Consider the following 19,457-nt stretch of genomic DNA (forward strand, 5'->3'; position numbering starts at 1 on the left):
AGTGGATGGGAAGCTGGCTTTAAATAGAGAGAACCATGAGGAGAGTAAAGGTACCTTTCTTGGCTGATCCCTTTCGTTTTATGGCGTGCTCGTTTGGGCTGGGCGTCGGCTAAGAGTGCTCGGAGCGTGGATTAACTCCAGTCTCCAATCAGGTGTGTATTTATCACTACTCTTGTTGTTAGATGGCTACTTCGGGCCGCGATGGGCCGAAAGGGGCCATGTGGGCCTAATGGGCCTACGGGCCCAATTGGATAAGTTGCTTGATTGTGTAGTAAATATTGGACTAGGCTAGGTGAATCGCATATCTGTGGCTAGGTTTGGGCTAAAAGGGCCACACGAGCGTGTGGGCCCATTTGGGCTGAGAATAGGCTTTAGGCCCATTCGTATTATTTTCCATGTTTAGAATACTTTAGTTTACCAATTACTGAACTGCCCTCGACTTGTAAAATTACCAAAGTACTCCCAATTTATAGAATTACCGTTTTACCCTCGATTTACAGAATTATCGTTTTACCCTCAATTTTTAAAATTACCATTTTACCCTCGATTTACAGAATTACCATTTTACCCTTAATTTACAGAATTACTATTTTACCCTTGATTTACAGAATTACCGTTTTACCCTCGATTTGTAAAATTACCGTTTTACCCTTGATTTACAGAATTACTAGTTTACCCTCAGTTTACAAAATTATCGTTTTACCCTTGATTGTGAAATTACTGAAATACCCCTGTAGGGTAGAATTTCCGAAATACCCCTATAGGGTAGAATTACTGAAATACCCTTATAGGATAGAATTACCAAAATACCCTTGTAGGGTAGAATTATCGAAATACCCTTGTAGGGTAGAAATACCGAAATACCCCTGTAGGGTAGAATTACCGAGATACCCTTGTGGGGTAAAATTACCATTTTGCCCCTAGGGTGTTAAATGACTGTTTTGCCCTTGTGGGCAAGTGACTGACTTGGACTGTGTGTTTGATGGATTTGATTGTGAATATATGTTGGTGATATGAATGACTTGACTGTGATTGGTTAATTCAAATATGGGCATGACATTCTGCATACATGACATGTTGCATGGGTTGGGATTTTGTACGGAGGAAGCGTTCTGGTGGCTATGCCACAAATATCTATTCTGGTGGCTCTACCACAATATCTGTATCTGGTGACTCTGTCACGATATCTGTTCTGGCAGCCATGCTACAAATTCTGTGGTGTGTAGCGGATAGGTGGGTCGAGTTGTCTCCCCACATGGTGTAAGGTTGGTACGGGGGTGTATACGGCTGGATTGGGTTGGGATTGCATTCACATTCTGATTCTGATTCTGTCACCTAATTCTGATTCTGATTCTGATTCTGTTACTAATACTGATTCTGATTTTGATTCTGTTACTGATTCTGATTCTGATTCTGTCACCTAATTTTGATTTTGATTCTGATTCTATTACTAATATTGATTCTGATTCTGATTCTGTTACTGATTCTGATTCTGATTCTCATTTTGGTTCCAATTTTGATAATGTTTCTTATTCTGTAATGGGCTATGGTCCATCTGGTATTGTCTATTGTAATGGGCTAAGACCCGGTTGGTACTGAAATTGTAAGTAAGGCTGGGGCCAGACTTTTAATTCTTTTAGATGACTGACTGTTCCTTTTTATAGTAGGGGATTCCACACTGAGTTTTCGTAAACTCACCCCGTTTATTAACCTTTCAGGTAATTTCCAGCCTTCGATGGATCGGGGTTGCTAGGGGCTCGGAGGATGCCACACACACTGTTTATGTTACAGTTTTGATTATTACCTTTAAATTATTTTATGTGGGTTGTAGTAAAGCCGTTGTAATTTTTTGGATTTCAAATTTGGAATTTTATTTATTGTTCTTATAATTGCTAGTATTAGAACACGATTTTCCAAAGCAACTACTTTTATTCAAAACATTACGTAACCGCAATTGTTTTTAAAGTAAGTTTCTGCAACTACCAAGATTTTTACAAAGTTGTTAAGAATTTTATTCAGCTGAGGTTTTCTAACAAGGTTTAAAAAGGGTATAAGTTTTTAATTATTAAGAAGGGTTTTTGATGGAAACATGGTTTTCGAAAAACACTTCAATGTGACACGCCAAGTACGAGCCAAACTTCCAGGCCGGGTTTGGGGTGTTACATAAATGGATCCTGATAGAGCCACGGTGGATGACCTGGAGGGTAACACATCAGCTCCTGCCGAAGGGACCGTGCCAGTTGAGAACGAGCCCGTGACTATGGGCTAGAGCGGAGGGGCTAGAGAAGCCTCCCTCCAAATGATGGATGCTTAGTACACGAATTTCGTTTGTGTGAATCCGAATGCTCCACCTCCCCCACCTCCTCCGATCCCTCAGTATGCCCCGGTAGCTCCGCAAGGCGCAGACTTGATCAGGAAGGAGAAGCCTCCAGTAAACAAGATTAGGAAGTAAGGGGTCGAGGAATTCTGGGCTAACTTAGATGACAACCCAAAAAAAGTAGAGTTTTGGTTAGAAAATACCATCAAGGTGATTGATGAACTGTCGTGCACGCCTGAGGAGTGCGTAAAATGTGTTGTATCGATTTTGCGAGATTCGGCCTACCAGTGGTGGAACACTCTTGTTCTGTGGTACCGAGAGATAGAGTAACTTGGGAATTTTTCCAGGAAGAGTTCTGAAAGAAGTTTATTAGCTAGAGGTTTATAGATCTAAAGAGGAAGGAATTTCTAGAGCTAAAGCAAGGCCGAATGTCGATGATAGAATATGAGCATGAATTTGTGAGGCTCAGTATGTATGCGCGGGTGTTCGTGTCTGTTGAAGCCACTATGAGTAAGAGGTTCGAGGGTGGTCTTAGTAAAGATATCTGAGTATTTGTTAGCATTCTAGAACTAAGAAAATTTGTAGTGCTCATTGAGAGAGCATGCAAGGCAGATGAGCTAGTAAAAGAGAGGAGGAAAGCGACTTTTGAGTCGCGAGATTCAAAGAAGAGAAAGATGGGGAAGTTACATCAGTCCTCATCTAAGAGATCGAAGGAATTCACTACTCGATCGAATGCTTCATTGGGGTTTTCGAATAGAAACAAGAACTGGCAAAACACAATCTCTAAAGCCCAGACCACTTCTGTCTCGAGCGTCGGCAGTGTTCGGCCAAATAGGCCAGAATGTTCGCAATGTGGTAGGCATCACTTCGGCGAGTGTTGAGGGAATGAAAGGGGTTATTTTAAGTGTGGATCATTAGAACACTTCATCTGATACTGTCCCAAAATGGAAGAGAGAGATAAAAAACAAGAAGTGAAGGCAAGTAGTGCTCAATTGAGGGGTAGACCACAAAAGAACCCTAGAAGTGGGGCTTATAGTAAAGGTGCGCCAAAAGATACTTCAGTGAGGTTCGAGGGAAGAGCCTTGCAAGGACTTATTCTATTCATGCCCATGAAGAGGTAAAATCTCTAACGTGATCACGGGTACCTTTTGTATTCATGAAATATCTATTGTTGCCTTAATTGACCCGGGGTCTACCCATTCTTATATTTGTATGGAATTGATACCTCGTATGAACATGATAGTAGAGTCCACTGGGTTTTTGATAAAAGTGTCCAACCCTTTAGGTAGACATGTGCTAGTGGACCAAGTATGTAGAAATCATCCTTTGACAATTAGAGACCACTGTTTTCCGGCTAACTTGATATTATTTCCATTTAATGAATTTGATGTAATCCTTGGGATGGATTGGTTGACTTCTTATAGTGTCGTAATGGATTGTGGGGGAAAAGTTATTGAGTTGAAATGTGCAGACGGAAGTATTCTTAGGGTTGGGTCAGATGAATCAGATAATTTGCCTGTAATAGTATTGTCTTTGACTGCTGAGTAATATTTGCAGAAAGGATATGAGGCTTACCTAGCTTTTGTGCTGAATACTCAAGCCTCTGAGTTGAAGATTGAATCGGTATCAGTGGTTTGTGAGTTTATGGATGTATTTCCAGAGAAATTGCCCAGATTACCTCCAGTAAGGGAAGTTGAGTTTGGAATCGAGTTGGTCCCCGGTATGGCACCCATCTCTATTGCTCTGTATAGGATGGCTCCTACAGAGTTAAAGGAGTTGAAAGTTCAACTACAAGAGTTAATTGACAAGGGCTTTGCAAGACCGAGCTTTTCCCCGTGGGGTGCTCTTGTGCTCTTTGCGAAAAAGAAAGATGGGTCGATGAGGTTATGTATCGACTATAGACATCTCAATAAAGTAACAGTGAAGAACAAGTATCCTTTGCCAAGAATCATGACCTGTTTGATCAGTTAAAGGGAACCACTGTATTTTCTAATATTGACTTGAGGTCAGGATACTACCAGCTAAGGGTGAAAGAACAAGATGTACTGAAAATCGCGTTTCAGACAAGATATGGGCATTATGAGTTCCTCGTCATGCCCTTTGGCTTGACTAATGCCCCGGCAGTGTTTATGGATTTAATGAACCGCATTTTTTGGCTGTTTTTGGATATTTTCATGGTTGTCTTTATCGACGACATACTGATTTATTCGCATGATGAGAGTGAGCACGCCAAGCATTTGAGAACTGTATTACAGACCCTGAGAGACAAACAATTGTACCCCAAGTTCTGTAAGAGAGAGTTTTGGCTTAAGGAGGTTGGATTTCTAGGACATATTGTGTCGGGCGACGAGATTAGAGTTGACCCAAAGAAAATCTTAGCTATTGTTGAATGGAAACCGCCGAAGAATGTGACAGAGGTCCAAAGCTTTTTGGGTTTGGTCGGATACTATAGGCGGTTTGTAAACGGATTCTCTATGATAGCTACCCCGATGACACGACTGCTGCAAAAAGATGTCAAGTTCAAATGGACAGAAAAGTGCCAACAGAGTTTCGACCAATTAAAGACTTTACTGACCGAGGCCCTAGTGTTAGTGCAACCAGAGTCGGGCAAGGAGGTTGTAATATATAGTGACCACTACAGGAAAATAGGGCTTTAGCGGCGTTTTTCTTAAAACGCCGCAAAAGACAGAGCATTAGTGGCGCTTTCGGTAAAACGCCGCTAAAAACTAGAGCATTAGCGGCGCTTTCGATAAAACGCCGCTAAAAACCAGAGCATTAGCGGCGCTTTTGTTAAAGCGCCGCTAAAAACCAGAGCATTAGCGACGCTTTCGGTAAAACGCCGCTAAAAACCAGAGCATTAGCGGTGCTTTCGGTAAAATGCCGCTAAAAACCAGAGCATTAGCGGCGCTTTCGTTAAAACGCCGCTAAAAACCAGAGCATAGCGACGCTTTTGGTAAAACGTCGCTAAAAGTCATATAACCCCTAAACCCCAAAAAAATCATAAACACTAATCTTATAACCCCTAAAACAATAATTATTAAAATTTATGGTTATACAATATATTAAATATTCTCTTATATAATCGTAAAAGAGATATATAGTATTGAATTTAAAATATTAATTAAATTAATTATCATTATAGTTTAAGATATATGGTTTAGGGTTTAAGCAGGTTTATGAGTTAACTATGATTTAAGATATACGGTTGAGGAGTTAACTAGTATTTGAAGGTTTATGATGAATTATGGGTTTAGGGATTATGATTTAGGGTTTAAAGGTTAGGGTTGAAGTTTACAATGGGACAATCATTAACTTCTTAAGAGATAATTTTCTTTCCAGATTCTTACATGGGATGCTATTAAGAAAGGGTGATTTTGAATGTGGAATTAGCATTTGTTGAACTATGTGGAATTAGCATTTGTTGAACTATGTATAATTTCCAAGCTTATATAACATAGAAATTAATATCTTATAGAGTGGACATTATAACTAGAGTACGTTCCAATAGAGAAATTATTTTTTATTAAAGTTATGTAACTTTGTATAAATAATAATGCTATTGTGTATTTTTATATTTTTTTTGTTTAAATATATTTAGATTAAATAGAATGTCTCAAATAAAATATGTTAAAAATTAAGTTTAGGTTAAGGGTTTAAGGAAATGATACTATTAGCTAGAAATTAACTGAAGAACATTTAAGATTCATGCTATTTTGTATATACTCATATTATTTAATATAAGAATATAAACATATATATATATGTGTGTGTTTTAATTTGTACTACACTAACATTGGCCACACGAATTCCCAAAAATATGTATACGATTATGGTTTAGGGTTAGTAGTTTTAAAGTACTTTATAGTTTGGGCTTTATGGTCTAGGAGTTATGGTTGGTTTAGGGGTTACCGAATGGTTTTGGGGTTTAAAGTTTGGGGTTAGGGGTTTTGTGTTTGTGGTCTAAGGTTTAGGGTTTAGAGTCTCAGGTTTAGGGTTTTAAATTTAGAGTATAATTTTGGATTTTAATTTAGAAGATAAATGTATATAAGATAAATATATATATAAATTATTATTTTAAAAAATATATAAATATATATATATGAAAAGTGGTTTAGTGTGCAATTGTGTACATGAACTGTAATTTGATGTAGATCTTGTAAAATATTTACGCATTGTTGATATAATAAATAGCATCATGTTTTTTTTAATTAATTTATATGCATACATAATATGTATTTTAAAATGTGTATTAAATCAAAATTAAAGTTTCAACTATAGTTAGGGTTTAGAGTGTAAGTTTATTGTTTGAGGTTTAAAGTTTAAGGTATATTATTGAATATTGAACCAATATTTAGAATTTTATGAGATTCTTGGGAATTTGTACTAAACCTAATATAAATATATGAAATATAGATTTTGTACTACACTAACATTCATCACAGTAACATTATTTAGATATAATTTAAAAGAAATTCTAAATATATAGTTTTAAATTTTGATCAATTTTTATAAAATATTAAGGTATTAGCGGCGTTTATACATAAAACGCCGCTAAAGATCGGAAATAGCGGCGTTTTTCAAGAAAACGCCATAAAATTTCATTATACATTACAGTAAAGCGGCGTCGTTTCCTCTGAATAGTAGTGGCTTTAGCGGCGTTTCTATAATAAATGCCACAACTCATATTAGAACGGCATCATTTTGTAGTGTAGATAAAAGAGGCGTTAGTGGCGCTTTGCTGAAAACGCCGCAAAAGGTCTCATTACCGGCGCGTTGCTGAAAACGCCACAAAATTTCCATATTTGAAACGGCGTCATTTTTTCTCTCCTGAGGTTTATGCCCTTTACCCGATATCAGTTTCATTTTTTGCTAAGTAATTTTCCCCCATTTCGTCTCTTCCTTCCCTAAATCCCTAAAACAGAAAACACCTCTTTCTTTTTCCCCAAATCATCCCCTAATTCCCCAAACCTGAAATCCCTAACATTTTCCCCAAGTCCCCTTTTTTTCCCTTATTCTGTTCCCCCATCCCCAAAATCCCTAACTATTTTCCCTTTCCTCTCGTCGACGGTCATATGCTTCATGGGTTTGAAATGGTTAGTTTTTTAGTCTCATTCAGATTAATGTGTAGTTACTGTATTACTTGCCTTTTTTTTGTTTGAAATGGTGTGAAATGGGTTTGATCTCGATGATTATACCCTTGTTTTAAGTAAACCCAATACCGGGTCTGGTGTTTCTGGTGCTGTTTTTAACTTAACCACCACAATTATTGGTGCTGGAATCATGGCTTTACCTGCTACTATAAAGGTTCTGGGGCTTGTTTTAGGGATTTTTTTTGATAATCCTGATTAGGATTTTGTCTGAAATTATTGTCGAGATGTTGATTAGGTTTGCGGTTTCTTGTAAAGCTAGATCTTATGGGGAAGTTGTGCAAATTGCAATGGGGAGAACTGCTAGGGTTTTGTCTGAGATTTGCATAATTGTCAACAATACAGGTGTCCTGATAGTTTATTTGATTATTATGGGTGACGTTATGTCTGGTTCAGTTCGTCATATTGGGGTTGTCGATCAGTAGTTAGGACTGGTTTTTGGGATCATAGGAAGTTATTGGTTTTGGTTGTTATGGTTGTTTTTCTTGCTCCACTTTGCGTGCTAGATAAGATTGATTCATTGAGCATGACTTCGGCTGCTTCGGTAGCTCTCGCTGTTGTTTTCGTTGTAGTTTGCTTTGCTATTGCATTCATTAAGCTTATTGAAGGGAAGATAGAGGCTCCAAGGATGAGCCCAGATTTTGGATCGAAAATGGCAATTTTGGATTTACTAGTAGTTATACCTATTATGACTAATGCATATGTTTGCCATTTCAATGTTCAACCTATATACAATGAGCTCGAAGGGCGATCTCCTCAAAAGATGAATCAGGTGGGGAGGATCACAACTGCTCTTTGTGTTATGGTCTATGCCTGAACAACAATATCAGGGTATTTGCTCTTCGGAAAGGACACTGAAGGTGATGTTTTGACCAATTTTGATAGGGATCTGGGAATTCGTTTTAGCACTGCTTTGAATTATATTTGCTCTTCATTTGGTTCTAGTTTTCCCTATTATTCACTTTTCCCTACGGTAAACTGTGGATAACTTGGTGTTTGAGGGATCAGCTCCTCTCACGGAGAGTAAAAAAAGGTCATTGGCATTAATAGTAATATTGTTAGTGCTTATATATATTGGATCTACTATGATCCCAAATATATGGACAGCTTTCAAATTTACTGGAGCAACAACAGCTTTTTCCTTAGGTTTTACGTCCCCTGCTCTAATTGCATTGAGGATAAGTCAGCAAGAAGAGAGCATGAGCTTGAGCAGAGTAGAGGAATTTTTGTCGTGGTTAATGTTACTACTGGCTGTGATAGTTAGCATTGCTGGGATAATCGGGAATATTTATACCAGATTGAAATGATAATATGTATACAATGTAACTTACTGTCTTTTAATGGTATTGAGCTTGGTCCTATTTCTCCTGTTAATGTTATACCAAATTGCTGGCTGTTTTTTTAATCATTTTATTTGTTGATTCCCACCTGTTATTAGCAAATATAATTAATATTATACCAATCATTAAATGTTGTTTATTTTTAGAACTCATTTGATTGTTTTGTCGACCAGAAACAGACTTCTGTTCTTCAAATGCAATGAGTAGGGAAGTATCTCGACATTATTAGAGATCAATCCCAAGCATCTCTAAATAAACCCTCAAGAAAACATTTCCAATTCAATCAAGGTAAACATTGTCTTCCCTAACATTTATGTTTCTTTCAACATGTTTTTCCTTTTATGTTTTCAATGTTTAATTAACATTTAATTACATTCCTAAATTTTTAATGTTTTTCCTAACATTTAATTAACATTTTAATTACATTCCTAAATTTTTAAGCTTATTTCATCCACTTTTTTCTGTGTTTTGTCTCGATTTGGCTTCCTTCATTAAGTTTCCTGTAGAAGCTTACTTATCTTTTATTTTCAAGAAACAGATTTAGGTAATGGAAGATGTATGCATGTGTGTTTGTGTCTCTATATATGTATGTATTTGGTACTAGATGAAAGCTTTACTCCAGTTTTGAAATATAGACCAAGTTTTGCATACATTGATCAATTTCTGGCTCTTTTCCTTTGAATACATGGTTCTCTTGATACTAAATACTCAAGTACTTTCTGCATATTCTGTGATTCTTATTAGATAAGTTATATATCAACAGTTATGATAGTTTCCATCAAGGCCCCTGTAAACATAAAGTTGGTATTCTGGTTAGGAGAAGTTAATGTTTATGAGTTTTGTGGAGTATGATTCTGCACATCCAAAGTTGGTTTGTTTCAAGCTGTGCATTTTCATGTTTACATAATAATGGTGATTCCATTTTGGTTTTTTAGATGTTCTTTTGGTCTGTTTTCATGTTTCTATCCAACTTATGTGTTTAGTGTGGACTTAGATTGATTTAAGAGTTTAATGCTATCTTGTTGCTCACGTTTTATATAAAAAAATTGTTATATTTTGTTTGAAAATGCTTTTCAATTTCTAATTATAAAATGAGATGTCGATTGAAGGTAATAAATGCTATGGTGAAGGAAGAAAATGGCACTGATAATGGTATTTAGAATGGCAAGCTTATATTGGATATAGTAAATTGCAGCAAGACTCAATATATTATGATGTTTTTCATGGTCATTGGCAAATTCTAGTTGATTGGGGTTGAAGCAATTGATTTTAATATTTAATATTTAATATTTTTAAATGTCTTTAAAAGTTATAACTAATTTTTATCAAAATAGTATTAATTATTATTTGAAGTATGAATAAGTATGAATAAGAACACGTGATAATCAGTGTCTTCTTGAGTAGTTCCTGTCATCACATCCTCAAGTTTCTTTTGTCCCATTGATGATAAGTGTGCTTTTTATACAGTGCAGTTTTGCCAGATTTTGCTAAGGTGTACAACTTCATTTACTGCTTCCTGCTCCTCCTGCAAGTATTGGTTCAACTGAAGCTGCCATTTAATCTTCGAATTAAAATTTGGTATTGATATAGATAAAGTTTTTATATTTGCTTAAACTGAAATATATTTGGTGCTACTCTTATAATCTTACATCTGTTCTAGGTACTATCGAGCACCTGAAATAATATTTGGTGCAACTAAATACACCACAGCCATTGACATTTGTTCTAGGTACGTACAGGTTTAGTTGCTAAAATTTTTTCCTTATTTCTATGCATTTTCACTTTAAATTACTTAACAAATATTACTTTTTGGATTCCAGCCTCTGTTTGCTGGTGAGAGTGAAGTAGACCAGGTACGTTTTATTAAGGTGCGTTTTAAATATTTTAAAGATTCAAAGTATATAGGCTGGAATCCTGACCTTATAGTATTAATTATTTGAAGTATGAATAAGTATGAATTAATTTTATTACCATATATGTAGCTTGCTTGTCCATTATAATTACAACAATAGCTGACCTTCTTTCCAACCTTATTTTAAATATTTTAAAGATTCAAAGTATATAGGCTGGAAACCTGACGGGTTGCCTTATATCGAGCTGCAAGATATAATGGATCCTCCCTAGATGTAACAACGCCACGTATGATGAATCTTAAAAAATTCAAAAAGAATTGAAAAAAGTTCTATCGCTATTGAATATTTATATAACCTTAATTTATTTCCAATTACTTATAAAAATTAAACTACGATTCTTTCTTGATATTATTATATTCAAATTACTATTTTGTTATATTAATAATGTTTGATTTTAATATTTAATATTTTTAAATGTCTTTAAAAGTTATAACTAATTTTTATCAAAATAGTATTAATTATTATTTGAAGTATGAATAAGTATGAATAAGTTTTTATATTTTGGTTCAACTTAATTATTATTTGATTCAACTTAAGTATGAATAAGTATGAATTAATTTTATTACCATATATGTAGCTTGCTTGTCCATTCCTTATTTTAAATATTTTAATAATGTTTGATATTATTATATTCAAATTACTATTTTTTTATATTAATAATGTTTGATTTTAATATTTAATATTTTTAAATGTATTTGTATAAGAAAAAAGATTTCCAGAAAAGTTCTATGGAGCTTATAAATAATTCTATCGACCTTAAAAAAGAATTAAAAATTTCAACGACTGAAAGGCCAATTATAAATAATTTTATCAATATAACAATATTGATCATTGTTTAAATATATTATAACCAATTTTTATCAAAATAGTATTAATATTGATCATTACTTAAATAAATTACATAACTCACATAACGTACATAACAACTTACATAACTTAACTAATACATGTAGTTTAATCTAATAATTTCCTTAAAAGCATATAGTTTAAAAGTTCAAATTTCATAACTTACATAATCTACATAACTTACATAAAACATAAATATATATCATATCAAGACTTACAATATAAACAACTTACTCGTGTAACTTATTACCAACTTTAGACTTCAACAACTACGAAATGGATAGGACTTGGATGAATTTCTCAAGGGCAAGCAACGAGTATCAAAATGGAGTGCAATCTTTTTTAGATTTTGCATTTCACAATTCAAGCCAAGAGAATATGATTGTTTGCCCGTGTAAGAAGTGTGGCAATATCTATTGGCATTATCGTGAAGTTGTCTACAAACATCTAATTGTTGATGGCTTCATTCGGGGGTATAAATAATGGATTTTCCATGGAGAGTGTACACCTAGTGGAGCCTCTTCGACGATTAATCCGGGTTATCCTTATAGTGGTTACCGTGAGCATGTTAGAGAAGATGACAAGGAAGGTATGATGCGGGATGCATTTAATATGCGGAGTGAAAGTTTCCAATCATTTCCACCAAACTATGTTGCATCTGATGATTATAATATCGGTGGGAATACTTTTATGGAAACGAGAAGAAGTGTACCGGATGAACAACCGAATGAAGACGCGGCGAAGTTCTACACATTACTTGGTGAAATGAATGAAGAACTTTATGAGGGATCAAAATTTTCGAAAATGTCATTCTATATTCGCCTTTTCCACTTAAAATGTTTGGGAGGGTGGACCGGAAACTCTTTGACAATGCTGTTAGAGCTTTTGAGAGAAATGTTCCCGTTTGCAAAAATCCCTCAATCATGTAAAGACATGAAGAAAGTGATAAAAGATTTGGGCCTTGGGTACAACAAAATTCATAGTTGCCCAAATGATTGCATGTTGTATTGGGGTGATCGAAGAAATCAACAGTCTTGTCATGTTTGCGATATTTTTCGCTAATCCCAAGGCTTCAAAGGCTATTCATGTCGTCAAAGACAGCTGAGTTTATGACGTGGCATCATGATCAACGAATGGATGATGGATTATTAAGGCATCCTGCAGCTTCTTTTGCATGGAAATCATTTGACAATAAATTTCCAAGCTTTGCAAGTGATCCTCGGAGTGTAAGGCTCGGGTTAGCATCTGACGGATTTAATCCTTTTAAAATCATGAGCACCTCGTATAGTACTTGGCCTGTGGTCCTTGTTCCTTATAATTTGCCTCCATGGCTCTACATGAAGTAATCTTCTTTGATATTATCTATGATTATCCATGGAGAGAAAGGCCCCAGAAATGATATTGACATATATCTGCAGCCACTTATTGAAGAGTTAAAACAATTATGGGTGGGTGTTGAGACGTATGATGTATTGAGAAATGAGAACTTTTACCTACGTGCTGCTTTGACGTGGACAATTAATGATTTCCCGGCATATGCGAATTTATCAGGTTGGAGTACCAAAGGACGTTATGCTTGTCCTTATTGTGCTGCTCAAACGTGTTCACAGTGGTTATATAATGGGAAGAAGTTTTGCTATATGGGGCATCGTCGGTGGTTAGATGAAAATCATAGATATAGATTTCAGAAGGCTTTATTTGACGGTACTGAAGAGTTGAAAAAAGCTCCTGAGCAAACCATTGGATCTGAAATCTTATTCATGTTAAAAGATATGGATTTCAGTTACGGGAAGCTGAATCAACCATCTAACAGGCAAACAAATAGACAATCGAGGGATGAATCTGACGAGGAGGATGACCCTAATGAGGCGGACTTGTGGAAGAAAAGAAGTATTTTTTTTAGTTGCCTTATTGGGAGCATCACATATTATGCCACAATCTTGATGTGATGCATATTGAGAAGAATGTCTGCGAGAACATTATCCGAACAATTTTGAACGTCGATGGTAAATCAAAAGATAATCTTCAAAGTAGACTTGATGTAGTTCACATGGGAATTAGGCGTGATCTTCATCCCCAAGTACTTCCTAATGGAAAATATTGGTTGCCGCCTACAATTTTTACAATGTCAAAGGAAAAGAAAGAAATGTTCTGCACGGTGTTGAAGGATATAAAGGTTCCAGATGCGTATTCATCAAATATATCTTGATGTGTAAGTCTTAAAGATCGAAGACTATATTCATTAAAATCACATGACTATCACATCCTGATGCAAGATCTACTTCCAGTTGCTTTACGGTGCTGTATGTCAAAGAAGGTAGCGTCCTGTATAATTGAGCTGTCCAATATAATGAAAGCAATTTGTGGCAAAGTTCTAAATGTTGAAGAACTTGAAAAAGTACAAGATCGAGCCGCTTTGACATTATGCAATTTGGAGAAGATCTTTCCACCTTCCTTCTTCACTATTATGGTGCACCTTGTCATTCATCTCCCTCGTGAAGCAATAATTGGTGGGTCGGTTTTCTATCGTTGGGTGTATCCAATTGAAAGGTGCTAATTTATTTCAAAGGCATTCACCTTTATACATATAGTTACCAATTTTGATAATGTTGTATATGGTGTTTAGGTTCCTAAGCAAATTGAAGTCTTATTGCCGTAACAAGCATTATCCGGAAGGATCAATTGTTGAAGGCTACTTGGCAGAGGAGTGTATTACATTCTGTTCTAGATATTTAGATGTTGAAACAAGATTGAATAGACCAAGTAGAAATGCCGGACTCAATGATCCTAACTTGGACAAAACTTATTTATTTCAAAGTTATGGAGAACCAATCGGCAAAGTTGAAATTGTAGAATTAGATGACTGATCTTGGATACAAGCACATAGATATGTTCTTTTCCACCACGATGCACTTGAACAATTACGCAAGTAAGTTCTAGAATATGATAAATATTCTTCTTTTTTTGATTTGTTTATTTTTTAACGAATTAAACTTGTGTTTAACATAGTGAGTAAAAACAAATCTTAAGATCTCGCCCACGCTCACGAAGATTACAACATTGCGAGATTAATAGGTTATTCACAAAATCTTTTCATGAATGGTTAAGCCAAACGGTATGCAACTCAACATTTTATTGACAAATAATAATGTTTTCTCATAACATTTATAATTACTCAATTTACTTTCGATTCAATAGGTTTGGAGTGGGAATGTCGTTAATGATGAAGTTAAATGGCTTTCCCAAGGTCCGAATCGAGTAGTAAAAAGATATAGTGGCTTCATCATGAATGGATTCAGATTTCATACCAAATATCGCGAGAGATTGAGGAGAACTCAAAATTGTGGAGTAGTTGTTAATTCTTTAATGACAAGTTACGCTAGTGCTAGGGACAGTAATCCTGTCGAGGGAAATGTGGAGTATTATGGACTTCTAACCGACATTATTGAGTTGGATTATTATGGAAAATGAAAAGTTGTCTTATTTCGATGTGATTGAGCTGATGTTAATACTGCTCGCGGAATTAAAAATGATCAGTTTGGTTTTACAATGGTAAATTTCTCTCGATTAATTCACACTGGAGAACATTTGATAGACGAGCCGTATGTATTTTCTTCTCAAGTTAAACAAGTTTTTTACTCGAAAGATCCAATTGATGAGGGTTGGTATGTTGTACTCCGAAACACCCCTAGAGACTTGTTTGACATGGGGGATGGAAGTAGAGATGACATCGGTGAAAGATCAGAAACTTTGCCTTTTCCAGAACAAGACTTAGATGAAAATATCCCTAGTACTAGTACACAATTTCAATGGGTTCGTCAGGATGTAGACGAAGATATTTACGATTTATGATGTAGTAAGATTTTATGATTTTTTATTTATATGTAATGTTATAATTTTAACATTGGTCATGTTATATAATTTAACTATTTTATATTTACTATTGTTGTTATTTCTTACTAAAATTTTATCTATTTTATGTGTTGCAGGAAAAATGCCTAGAAGAAGATTAAGAGATCTTAGTATTGTACAGAATACTACAAATTCGGAAGAAGTAAGTACTGAACAGTAGGCAGTTGTTGGATCTTCAAGCGTGCCGGAGACACTTGACGAGTCTGTGGAATTTCAAAGTACTGTTAAGTTTATTTTACAAATTGTATTAAATTTTATTATTGATTTATTTTTAAATTTCAATATAGTAATAATTTATTATTTTTCAGCTGAAAATGGTGGGACACACAGAGGTCGAGGACGTACGCTCCCAACAGATTTATATAACTTAAATTCTGTCGAGCGTGTCAAAGTAACTAGAAACAGCCATGGTCAGCCTGTTGAACAAGAAGCTGGACTTTTAGCAGGCTATTTGGGCATTATAGCACGAAATGCCAATATGTTGCCCATCAACTACGAATCATGGCATAACATGCCTGATAGCAATAAAAATCAAGCTCTCTCTAATATTAAGGTAACAAAACGTTAATGTAATTATAATACTTTGGTTTAAGTTTCATTTATATTTACTTCCTAAACTTGTGTTTTTTAGGATAGGTTTGCTTTAGAGGTCTCTGATGCCTATATCAAGAAGGCATTGGGTAAAAAATGGAGAGACAATAAAAACATTTTGAAAAAAGAATATTTTAAAAAACCCATAAGCCTCGAAGAAAAATTGCAAAATGTCCCACCGGGAATGCTGAGGTATCAATGGGAAGATGCAGTTCGATTTTGGAATTCGAAGAAAGGAGAGGTATTATGTAATTGCAAACTCTTATAAATTTTTCGGTTTATAGTATTTACTATATACGTAATAATAATTTCATTATGTAGGACCGTGAGCGAGTTGGAACAAGCAGCAGGCAAAAACAAAAATTTACGCACACGGCAGGGTCGAAAAGTTTTGCTTGTGTAGCTCAAGCCGAGGTACTATGGATTTATTAAATCTATCAAGTATTAATAACTTTTTACTATTAAATAATATTTTTACTACTATATTGTAGGAAGCCTCGTCTGGTCAAAAAGTTGGACGCCTTCAACTTTTTGGCATTATGCACAGGAAAAAAGATGGAACTCCGATGTCATCTGAGGCTACAGAAATTATGGTATATTTACTTAATAAAAATTGATTCATTATAAATATTTATAATATTTAATTATAATGTTTTAATTCGTCGTTTTTATTAGTGTAATTTAAATAATGTTATGTTGTATTCCTTTTTATTGTATATTTTGTTTCTAACTCTTTAACTGATTTATTAGGAGAAACTAAAAGATAAGAAGGCAGAGTATGAAGCGACTGCTTCGACTGATAGTTCTGTTAATTTTGAGGATATTGATAACAGAATTATTAATGAAGTTTTGGGTCCTGAAAGGTATGGTCGGGTAAGATTTCAAGGATCTGGTGTTAACCCGACCCAATATTTTGGATCCACCTCGCACCAATACATGCCTTCCGGGAGTCAAAGTCAAGCTGAAGTTCAGAGGTTAAAAGATCAGATAGTTCAGATACAAGCTAGCACAGATGAGCAAATTTCTCAACTTAGAGCGGAGGCAGCAGCGAGGGAGGCGGAGCAGAACAGGAAATACAATGAACTCCAGTAGCAGCGCTAGTCTATGATGACTATGTTCCAGCAATTTCAAAATCCGCCATCATAGACATTTGTTTTCTTGTAACTTTTAACATTATTTTAAGAATATTTTGAATATCCATTTACAATTTATATAATATATTTTTCGTATAATTTTGTATTATTTAAATTTGCATGTTTTGGTTGGATTTCATGGTATATTTGCTATTTTTTTTATTAAATTTCTTGCAGGAGGGTTGGATATAGGTGCAAAAATACATATTGCAAAACTGGGCAAATTAGCGACGTTTTTTAAAAAAACCCCGCTAAAAGTACAGGTCTCTAGCGGCGTTTTTTATAAAAGCGCCGCTAAAGGTCCTGATCTCTAGCGGCGTTTTTTAAAAAAGCGCCGCTAAAAGTACAGGTATTTAGCGGCGTTTTTTATAAGAGCGCCACTAAAGGTCCTGGTCTTTAGCGACGTTTTTTATAAAAGCGCCGCTAAAGGTCTTAGTCTTTAGCGGTGTTTTTTCTAAAAAAATGCCGCTAAGTTTTGTGGCGTTGCATATAGCGACGTTTTTTGCAGCGCTTTCTGAAGGTAAAAAAAAACGCCGTTAAAAGTCTGTTTTCCTGTAGTGGACGCCTCCTTGAATGGTTTGGGGTACGTGCTTATGCAAGAAGGTAAGGTCATAGCTTACGCTTTGAGACATGAGAAAAAACTACCCGGCACACGATTTAAAGTTAGCCACCATCGTGTTCGCGCTGAAGATTTAGAGACATCATTTATGTGGAGAGAAATGTGGAGTATTCACTGATCACAAGAGTCTTAAGTACTTGATGACTCAAAAGGAGTTAAATTTATGACAACAAAAATGGTTAGAGCTAATAAAGGATTATGAGTTGATTATCGACTACTATCCGGGAAAGGCGAATGTAGTCGCTGACGCTCTAAGTCGAAAGTCATTTTTTGCCTTGAGAGCCATGAATACTCAGTTGTCTATGTCTAGCGATGGTTCGGTCCTAGCAGAGTTGAAAGCTAGACCGACATTTCTACAAGAGATTCGTGAAGCTCAGAAAGGTGATAAAGAGTTGCAAGCTAAGATAACTCAATGTGAGACGAAAAATAAATCCGGGTTTCGTGTTATTGTTGATGGGTGTTTGATGTTCAAAGATAGAGTTTGTGTACCCAAGAACAACGAATTGATCCGGAAGATTTTATATGAGGCACATAGCGGGTGTTTGTCTGTCCACCCGGGTAATGTTAAAATGTATAACGACTTGAAGAAAATGTATTAGTGGTCGGGGATGAAAAAAGATATTTCACAGTTCGTTTCCAAGTGTCTTGTGTGTCAGCAGGTGAAGGCTAAACACCAAGTACCTTCGGGTCTATTTCAGCCTATGATGGTCCCCGAGTGGAAGTGGGATAGGATCATATGGATTTTGTGATGGGTTTTCCAGTAACCCTAAAGAAAAAGGATGTTGTTTGGGTTGTTGTGGATAGGCTAACAAAGTCGGTGCATTTTATAGCAATGCGTACTGATTACTCTCTCGAGAAACTAGCCGACTTGTATGTTTTTGAGATTGTGGGACTATATGGAGTGCCCTTGTCGATTGTTTCAGATAAGGACCTAAGATTTACCTTGAGGTTTTGGAAAAGCTGCAAGAGGCATTGGGAACAAAGTTGAGTTTTAGCACGACATTTCACCTACAAACCGAAGGCCAGTCGAAAAGAGTGATTCAAATTTTAGAAGACATGTTACGGTGTTCTGTTCTTGAGTTTCAAGGTAGTTGGGAAAGGTACTTGCCATTGGTTGAATTTTCCTACAACAACAGTTATCAGACAAGTCTAGAAATGGCACCTTATGAGGCTTTGTATGGGAAAAAGTGTCGAACACCCTTATATTGGATTGAGCTCAGAGAGAGTCAGATTCACGGGGTCGATTTAATAAAAAAGACTAAAGAGAAAGTTAAAGTGATTTGTGACTGCTTGAAGGCCACCTCGGATAGACAGAAATCCTACGCAAATTTGAAATGAAACGAAATTGGGTTTCAAGTCAGCAATAAGGTATTTTTGAAAGTATCCCTGTGGAGGAAAGTCCTTAGATTTGGTAGAAGAGGCAAGTTGAGTCCTCGTTTCATAGGACCTTATGAGGTTATCAATAGAGTAGGACCTGTTGCTTATTGATTGGTTTTGCCACCAGAGTTTGAAAAGATTCATGATGTGTTTCATGTATCCATGCTACGCTGCTATAGATCAGACCCTTCACATGTGATTGCGCCAACAGAGGTTGAGATTTATTCGGACATGACTTATGGTGAAGAGCCGGTCAAGATTT

General features: G+C 35.7%; 1 long non-coding RNA gene and 1 pseudogene across 1 annotated transcript; both read left to right on the forward strand.

Annotated features, from left to right (window-relative positions):
• The first annotated feature begins 1,355 nt into the window (after positions 1-1,355).
• Positions 1,356-8,771, forward strand: LOC107895492 (amino acid transporter AVT6E-like; annotated as a pseudogene).
• Positions 8,772-10,301: 1,530 nt separating this feature from the next.
• Positions 10,302-10,820, forward strand: LOC121208460 (uncharacterized). The gene is made up of 3 exons (XR_005903510.1): positions 10,302-10,382; positions 10,465-10,533; positions 10,625-10,820. It is a non-coding gene; the product is annotated as an uncharacterized lncRNA (long non-coding RNA).
• The last annotated feature ends 8,637 nt before the right edge of the window (positions 10,821-19,457 follow it).

This window comes from Gossypium hirsutum, chromosome A10 (assembly GCF_007990345.1).
Source record: "Gossypium hirsutum isolate 1008001.06 chromosome A10, Gossypium_hirsutum_v2.1, whole genome shotgun sequence".
In the NCBI taxonomy this organism is placed as follows: domain Eukaryota; kingdom Viridiplantae; phylum Streptophyta; class Magnoliopsida; order Malvales; family Malvaceae; genus Gossypium; species Gossypium hirsutum.